Source organism: Apteryx rowi, unplaced genomic scaffold (assembly GCF_003343035.1).
Source record: "Apteryx rowi isolate R43461 unplaced genomic scaffold, aptRow1 scaffold_13, whole genome shotgun sequence".
In the NCBI taxonomy this organism is placed as follows: domain Eukaryota; kingdom Metazoa; phylum Chordata; class Aves; order Apterygiformes; family Apterygidae; genus Apteryx; species Apteryx rowi.
The window spans coordinates 6222093-6230111 of record NW_020447530.1 but is presented as its reverse complement, the minus strand read 5'-3'; the positions used below and the strand labels follow the sequence as shown (position 1 = coordinate 6230111).

The window sequence follows — 8019 nt, the reverse complement described above, 5'->3', positions numbered from 1 at the left end:
CAGGGAGGCAGTCCAGCCTACCAGAACCAGGCTGGGAGCCTGGGCAGGAAAAGCATCTCAGATAACAGCTAAATATCAGCAGACGGAGATAGGAGACAAGCTGAGGGTCAGCAGAGGGCTTGCAACAGCCACAAGCTTCAATTACTGATCAGCTGAAAGCAACAGCAGAGGCTGCCTGAAATAAAACTRCTTCTCCTATCAGCCAACACTCAAGGCAACCACATTTTTGACCATCAAAGCACAACTGAAAGGCCTTGCTCTCTGCAATTGCTCACAGGCCTTAGATGGGAAGTAATCCTGCCAGAAAAAATTTGTGCGAGAGAAATGCTTTCTCAGGCTCCTAGAAACACCACATAGCACAGACATGCCGGAGACATTCCCATGTATTATATACACATCAGATGCGTAACTCTTTTCATAAGTACATTTTACTTTCAAGCAGACAGTCCTTACTTAAAATAGGAGATGAACTGCTTTACAAAGTTTTCTAAGATTTGCCCCAGGATGAAGGAAGGGAGTGGAACTGTCAAACATTAGCCGAGACCCATTCAGGTCACTGCTAACTCCAAATATTTATTTTAGCAGTCAACTCTCCTCAAAGCCCTCAAAAACAAAAGTTGGAAGACAAGGGCTCTTCACTTGGAGGCACTCATGCCAACGGTGCTATCGGAAAATGACACTTGATACAGGTTCATCTCTACTGCCTCCTGATCCCTGAAATCTAGTCTCCCTTCTGGCTGGTGAAGGGAAAGAGCCCCCTTACCCTAAAGGAGATGTCTCCAAGAGGTGTGATGGTTCACATCCTAGAGGACCTATTCCACAGACTATACGGATGTCCTGAGACCTAGCAGAAATGTGAACATCTTTACAGCTGGGCAAACTGAATCCCACCCTCAGTGAAGACACAGCAACAGGACCACCGTGTAGGCTTTCTTTCACATACACACAGTTGTTTTGTAATGAAAGGCATGGTCCCATCATTCATTTCCCCCAGAATATTCCTCCAAGGTTCAGCACCCATTAAAGATTGGTTTGGCTTTTTTCCTCCTCCAAAACTGACTTTCTACCACTGGATTCTTGCACATGCTCCGTGTTACATTCACAAACYTAATTACCAGGTTTATAATTCTTCGCTGTGTACTTTTAACTACAGTTGAGGCATTGGCAGAGCTCTGTGCACTAACTCACCTCCATATAAACACAATTATTTTAAATGAACTCCAGACAAGGTTTAGCTGTAAAAACATCTCCAGTTTTTGAAGTATTTTAAAGTGTTCAGCTCGGAGTTGTTTTTTTTTTAAGGCAAGAACTTACCTTTTCTGCAGTTTACAAAGAATATTTTCAAAACTAAATGTGGGTGATGTCCCAATCCCCCCCCAACAATAACATGACGCTTGAAAGTCACAAGTTTGAGAATGAAGCTCCGCTGGGATTTCACATTCAGGATTTTCCCTTTTTTAGCTGGCTATTCATTTCCTTACAAGCAGGAATGCTTTCTGGTTTCAAAGCCAAGTTGAAGAGAAGTGAAAACAGTAAGAGGTATTCACTTGCTTGCATTATTTTAAATGTTTCTGGCATGCAGTTCCCGTTATAGTTTGCATCAAAAAGTGGCAGAAGAACATTGTGTATACATTATAATGGTTGTATTTTCTCTGAACAGACATGCTTCCAGGAGGCGGCAGATTAAAGAACTGGTGTGACTTCAGACAGRGAAAAATAACATCTTGCCAGTTGTGCTTATTTGTAGGGAGACATGATTTATGCTTTCCCATTTGTAGAGTGSTTGAGAGAAATGGGTCACGTGGCACTGTTTAGATAATCCCGGAGGAAATTCAGACGGCATCAGGCAGGGAGAGATAGGGTTTGTTCCTTCAGATGAGAGGCTGGAAAATGGCAGGGAGACATGAGATTTCCTCAAGTTCTTGGAATGAAGTTCAAGGCTCTGATATTCTGAAAAGATTGAGTGTGGGTTGTGAGAATGAAGCAATTAAGATAACAACAAAAATAGCCCAGGTATGTAGGGATGAACAGTCCTTTCCTGTTATTTATTAGGYGCTGTCTGTACAATCGGCCCAGGGCAGGGAAAAGAAAAAACAGTTCCTGCCTGAAGGATCTTTACCTGTCAAACAATCCAGCGAGAAGATGCAAAACTGTTCCCGCAAGCATGAAAGGGGGACTTGTCACCCTCCTGCTCTTCAYTTTCCACAAGGATTCCTCTCTGTGGTGTGGGCACTGTCCCATCTCTCTGTACCCTCCTGGATTTAGCAGGACCTGCAGAAACTAGCCAGTATCATTCCCATAAAAGCATGCAAGAACCTAGTCACAATCACCGGCATCCCCTGCCCTGAAAAACATACATACCAAATTTAGAAGAGGCAATAATACAACTGCTTGCAAAAAGAAGAAAATAAGATATTTACTGCAAAGATGGCTTTATTCAGTTGATCTCCCCCAGTCATACTGGAGGAGAAAAAAAAAAGAAAAAATAATAATCAACCGTTAAGTGTCTGGCATAGAAAGAGGCAACGGCACAGCAGCCTGAGCACAGAACGGGAGGTCCCCCTCAGGCTTGAGCTGCAAAGTTTGCAGGGCAGGAGGAACCCCTTGCTGTACCATACCCAGCACCACATTATCCCAGGTGCTGATTTGGGTTCTGGAGCACAAACACCTACTGATAACGGTGGCAGGGAATTCTGCCTAAAAAGCAGTATTAAACCATTGACATTAGSAGACATAACTGCTGTTTAAGCAGATGCTGGGTTTCACAGCAAGTGCCATGTTTGATCAGTGGCTCGGTACCTGCTGCTTTGCCATAGGTGCTGATTAAGGAAACAGCAGGGAAGGAGTAGCAGCTTTGCAACACAGAAGATGGTATTTATGTGACAGATGCAGGATGCTGAATGCCCTTCTCCAAGGGCACATCATGTAGGAAGAGCACAGACAATTTCCAAGACTGTCAGAATAAAAATAAGGAAAAAGAATGACAGGATGCCATTCACCCAGCAAAATCCCTGGTCACTGCAAGAAGTATCTCCCAGAACCCATTAAAAATAAGCTCTAAGTCATCATTACAGTGGCAAGATTTTTACATGGCAATCAAACAGTTGGCTATTWAGGTGATAATAGGCTGTAGGGGAAATAAAACTGTAAGTATATTAAAAAACAGGCACCAATCTGGGGAGAATTTATCAGCTGACACTAAGAAATCAGCAAGCTGAGACAGTAGAGCAGGGAAATGACCCCACTTGCACTGCCAGCAGCACACAGACCCGCTGCTGGGCCTGCCCAGGGCAGAGGAACAACAACCGGCACGCCGAGGAGTGCCCTGTCCTGCTGCCAGCAGTGCTCACTGCCTTGCTCCCCAACCTCCCTCTCGGCATTTGGCTGGGGGTTCGGGTCACTGCAGGGTAGACCGCAGTGGCAAGAYTGCTACTCTTCAGATGGCGGTGCCTAGAGTGGAGCCAGGCTTTCACTTATTCTTTTGCTCAGCACTCGCTCAACTCTTCAGATGACTCCGATTTTTGCATCTCTCAGTTGTTCCCAACTACTTTTCTGTGAACTGCCCTAATCCTGCAACGGGAACTGCACAGGCAAGAACCCCACTGGCTTTTAGTTGAGCCATTTCAGGGTCCTCGTGTATCCCTTCAAGGTACTCAACAGCATCAGTGCAGGACTGGTCAACCTGAAAGACCTACGGGCCTTTGGGGTGAAGACCCATGARAAAAATGGCACTTCTCTGCTCCAAGCAGGCTCTGCAGAGGGATGAGAAGACACATGTTCATACAAGAGCCCTTTCTTGGACTGACTTTCCCCCCAYCCTGACAAAGGGCCTCAGACGCATCACTCCGGATCACACTTCTGATCTGAGTTCTCTCTCACCTTCCGGTTTCTAACCTAAATACAAAGTAATGTACAAAGAAGAATAACCTCCAAACCAGAAGAGTCCATTTTCTGCACTCATRTCTCAGGACAGAGGTTGGCAGCAAATGCAGGGTTCACCTTCTTACCACGCATACAGAAGCACGGACACAGTATTGCGTGTTTGTATTATTGCCATTACAGGAGCAGGGCCTAGAACGTTATTTTGACCACTGCTCAGTCGGCCAAGTCAGCGTAGTGAGATTTCCACATTTTTTATAGAAAATTCTGACAAAAGCTTCTGTTGCAGTTCCCTAACCTGCTTCTGTGATGAGATGCTAGAAGAAGGACCACCCTGGAGAGGCAGAGAACCACCTCATCTGGCTGAAGAAGYCATGAAGAAGCAGCCAGAATTCCTACTGCCTTAGCATTGCCACACCATTTTATAAATAATTGTACCACTATCTTGATAGAAACAAGAGAATGTCAAAACACGCAACGATGGAAGACTGCTCAAAGATGCTACAAAATCAAGATATGGGTAAATGATACAGTTGCATCTGCAGGACCAAAGAGGTAAAATCACATCCAAGTCCTGGAAGGTGGGGGAGGCATCAACATACAATCATAATAAGGAATATTTTAAATACAACTTACAAAATAACATAGATCTAACACAGGAGTGCAGCAGAAGAAAGGAAGAGAAAGAGAGCCCTATAGAAACAGGCCTGCCCACCAGTCCCAGGACAAATATCACAAGTACAAACATGCTTCCACAATAGTTTTCAGTCCTACACATGAGAAAACAATGTTGGACACGTATAGAAAACATGAACTTCTCATGTCATACCAATTCACTAGGACACAATCCTCTTGCCTTTCTGCCTTAAACTCTTTTGCCTAATGTTTAGTGAGCTGTTTAATAGCTGCAGGGTTCCAGCCCTTAAATKTCTGAATTTCAGACTGGGCTCCAACAAATTTTTATGCATGTGTAACTTTAAACATCTGAGTATTTAATTCACTAGGAGAAGGTTGGCACGTACATCTTTACCAAATCAGGACTGAAATACTCTCCTGCATGGATCTGTAAAGCACCTCAGAAAGTCAGTGCATGTTTTTAGCAGCTAATTTTCACAACTTCCATCTCTGAATTATGAAGGTGAACAGCAATAAAAAAATAGATAAGATAATAGATAATAGATAAGATTAAGTCTGCACATGAAATTCTTTGCTACCTATACTGAAAAACATAACTCAGCTAAACAGGGGAAGAGTGACACTAGCATCAGACAAGCTAACTACCAGTTTATAGCTGAAGTCCTGTCCCAAAAGTCTCTACTGGCCTGGAAATGGGGTTCCCAACCCATGTCAGGAATCGTGTGATGTCCTTGCTGATCTACACATTCCCTCTATTGCTACTGCCATCACCATACTGCATCTCCCTTTTTACTTATGGGAGGGAGGAGGGGAAAAAAAATGGATTTTGAGTACCTTACTTCCAAACTGCCACATTCTACTTACCAAAGACAGAAAAAGATGGCCTACAAAAACAAATAGTTCCTACAGTTCAGTTTCCTGCTTTAATATGCTGCAAGTGCAATCCATGATCAAATGCTCTTGTTTTAGTGTTTCCTGATTTAAGATTCAAGAAAGCTTCACCAAAAATTCWGTTGAACCAAGAAATAAAGCAAGGGTTTTGGTTTCCACACTACCGTCTTGGAATCCAATAACAACCCACCTCCCACCTCTATGCTGCTGAGAATTAACTGAAAAATATAGCTATATAGAGGTGGGTTTTTAATACTTCTGCTGGATGGAATTCTATTTGATGCTGTTAAGCTTTGATGACATACCCCAATGACTTGCTTGGAAGAAATCCATTTAGCAAGCTTGCAAATCATGCTGTTTCAGTTCTGTGAGTGCCCATGAGAAATGTGCATTTTCAATCATAAAAGCTGTAGAAACAAAATGGAACTTTGAGACACAGACAGATGAATTCCTTATCACGGCTTGGCTCTGTTCACAGAACATGTGCTTACCATTTCAAACTCCGGAAAACTATTTACAGGAATCTGAAATACGAGACTAAATCCAAAAGTAAAAAATAGTAAAAAATAGATAAATTTCTAGAAGATGCATTTTTTTCCTTTTCAAAGGCAAAATGGAGAGTCTGATTAAAAACAAAGCAAAAAAAAACCCCAAAACCCCAACCCCCCCCACAGCCTCTAGTTTGTTCCTAGGATTAGAAATGCTTGTAATATGATCTATGCACAGGGTGCCAGAATTACAGCGGTCGTCTTATGTTTATGTGGCAAGATACTTCAGTTCTGGGGAAGGAAAAGCAAACAGTTTGCACTTTCTTCACCTCTCACAAATTGTCCTTGAAYGGGAACAACGGAGACTGCAGTGGGGATGGACACTTAGCACATCCCACTGCCACAGTGTAATCCCTACCAGCACCRGATCTTTGAACCACACTGCCAAGCATTCAAATGCTTCCAAAAAAACCCACCAGTCATGTCAAGCTGGGAGAGAACATAAATCTGTGTCAATCAGTGTAACTCTATATGGAGTTTTGAAAACAGTCTGAAAAATGGTCTTCACTGGGCATTTTCTGATCTACTTGCTTAAAAATTCAGTTCATTTCTGTAGGAGGCAGTCAACGACAATGACAGCACCTTCAAGTTAAATGCATTTGTTCCCAAGAAGAGAATTAAAGAAACATGTGTCATGCTCAGCATTGCTGAAAGTAAGACTTGACACAGTTATTTTCCCGGTACAACGAGACATCGGCCTCTCCCACTGGCCAGGATTGTCTCATTATTTCCTTGTCCTCTCTCCTTGCCTGTGTATCCATCTGTTGTTTCTTGTGTTATACTTAGTTTGTCAGCTGGCTGGAGCAGCAATGTTCTCGATTCTGTTACAGTACTTTGTTCAGCACAGTGCAGTTCTGATCCAARCCTACAGCTCTGGGCACAAGAACAGTACAGCTCATTTGCTATTTACACTGCAACAAAAGGGACCTAAATTATAGATTAGCATCACAAAAAACCTAGCAGATTCACAAAGCACTCAGAACTTAGTTTCATGAAGGTTTTCTCTTGCAGCAAAGCTGGTTTAAGAAGTTCTTGCCCTCCTAACCACATTTCATTCTCCTGTCAGTTGTTCCAGTGCATCTCTTTGATGCCATGCTGTAGCAAACTGACGCAGGTTAAAAAAACATCTCCCCCTTCCCAGAAAAGGGTTGCTGTTCTTTAAACCATTAATCATGTCAATAACCTGATTTATGGTACCATTCCACAGACAGCTGCACCAGCACAACCAAGCAGATACACTGTGACAAGCCACCAGCAGCAGAGGAGAACTTCTAGAGCAGCTTTACCACTAGAGAAAATGTTCATGAAATTGCATGCTGGAAASCAGCTCCCAATAATGCTGTCTCATCTGTACCTTTTTTTTTTTCTTTTTTTTTTAAGTGATGTTCTACTTTGCATGAAGCCTGCCACACTTTTACCCCCCTACACACACCCAAATCTGCTATCTACACGTCTGTCAGAACAGACAAGAATACAACTCTATAATGTGCTAAAGAGACTGCCTATAAAGTTGAATCCTCTGGATATTACTGACCTTGAATGGTTCAAGCTCTCTCTTGTTCCATTTATCCTTGTAGATTCTGCAGCCAAATCAACTGAACCTTGTAGTCAGTGAGACCAAAATAAAACAAAGAGGAACTTCTAATCTTTCTCTGTTAAGGAGAAATGAAATCAGTGCAGGCTCCATAAAACAAGAGTAATGGGAACTGTTCATGGTTATGAGCATCTGAAACAACAAAGTGCCTCTCACTAGGTGATGCAGTGAAACTGTGGCAAATGAAGTTATATGCTCCAATGTCACAACAAGGTACAAGTCAACCAAAAAGGAATATTTTTTCTTAGCTTTTGAGAGATGACTTCATGCTACGTGTCTTTGAAAGTGCCACTGTCTCAGATTTTCCAGAGATATCCCATGAAAACTTGGATTGGATGAGGAAGAGAGCAAAAGCTGAGTTTGCCCTGCTTGGAAAAAAGCTCCTTTCCTAGTTTTCTTGCTTGGAACATGTCTGAATTTCTCTTATTTTGTGTAGATGCTGCCTGGGGCAGACAATCCTACCTTCCTCCA

General features: G+C 42.7%; 1 long non-coding RNA gene across 1 annotated transcript; it reads right to left on the bottom strand.

Annotated features, from left to right (window-relative positions):
* Positions 1–1320: 1320 nt before the first annotated feature.
* Positions 1321–7619, bottom strand: LOC112961237. Its single transcript, XR_003251965.1, has 4 exons — positions 7489–7619; positions 5712–5813; positions 2120–2344; positions 1321–1950 (listed from the first exon to the last, which is right to left on the bottom strand). It is a non-coding gene; the product is annotated as an uncharacterized LOC112961237 (long non-coding RNA).
* Between the last annotated feature and the right edge of the window lie 400 nt (positions 7620–8019).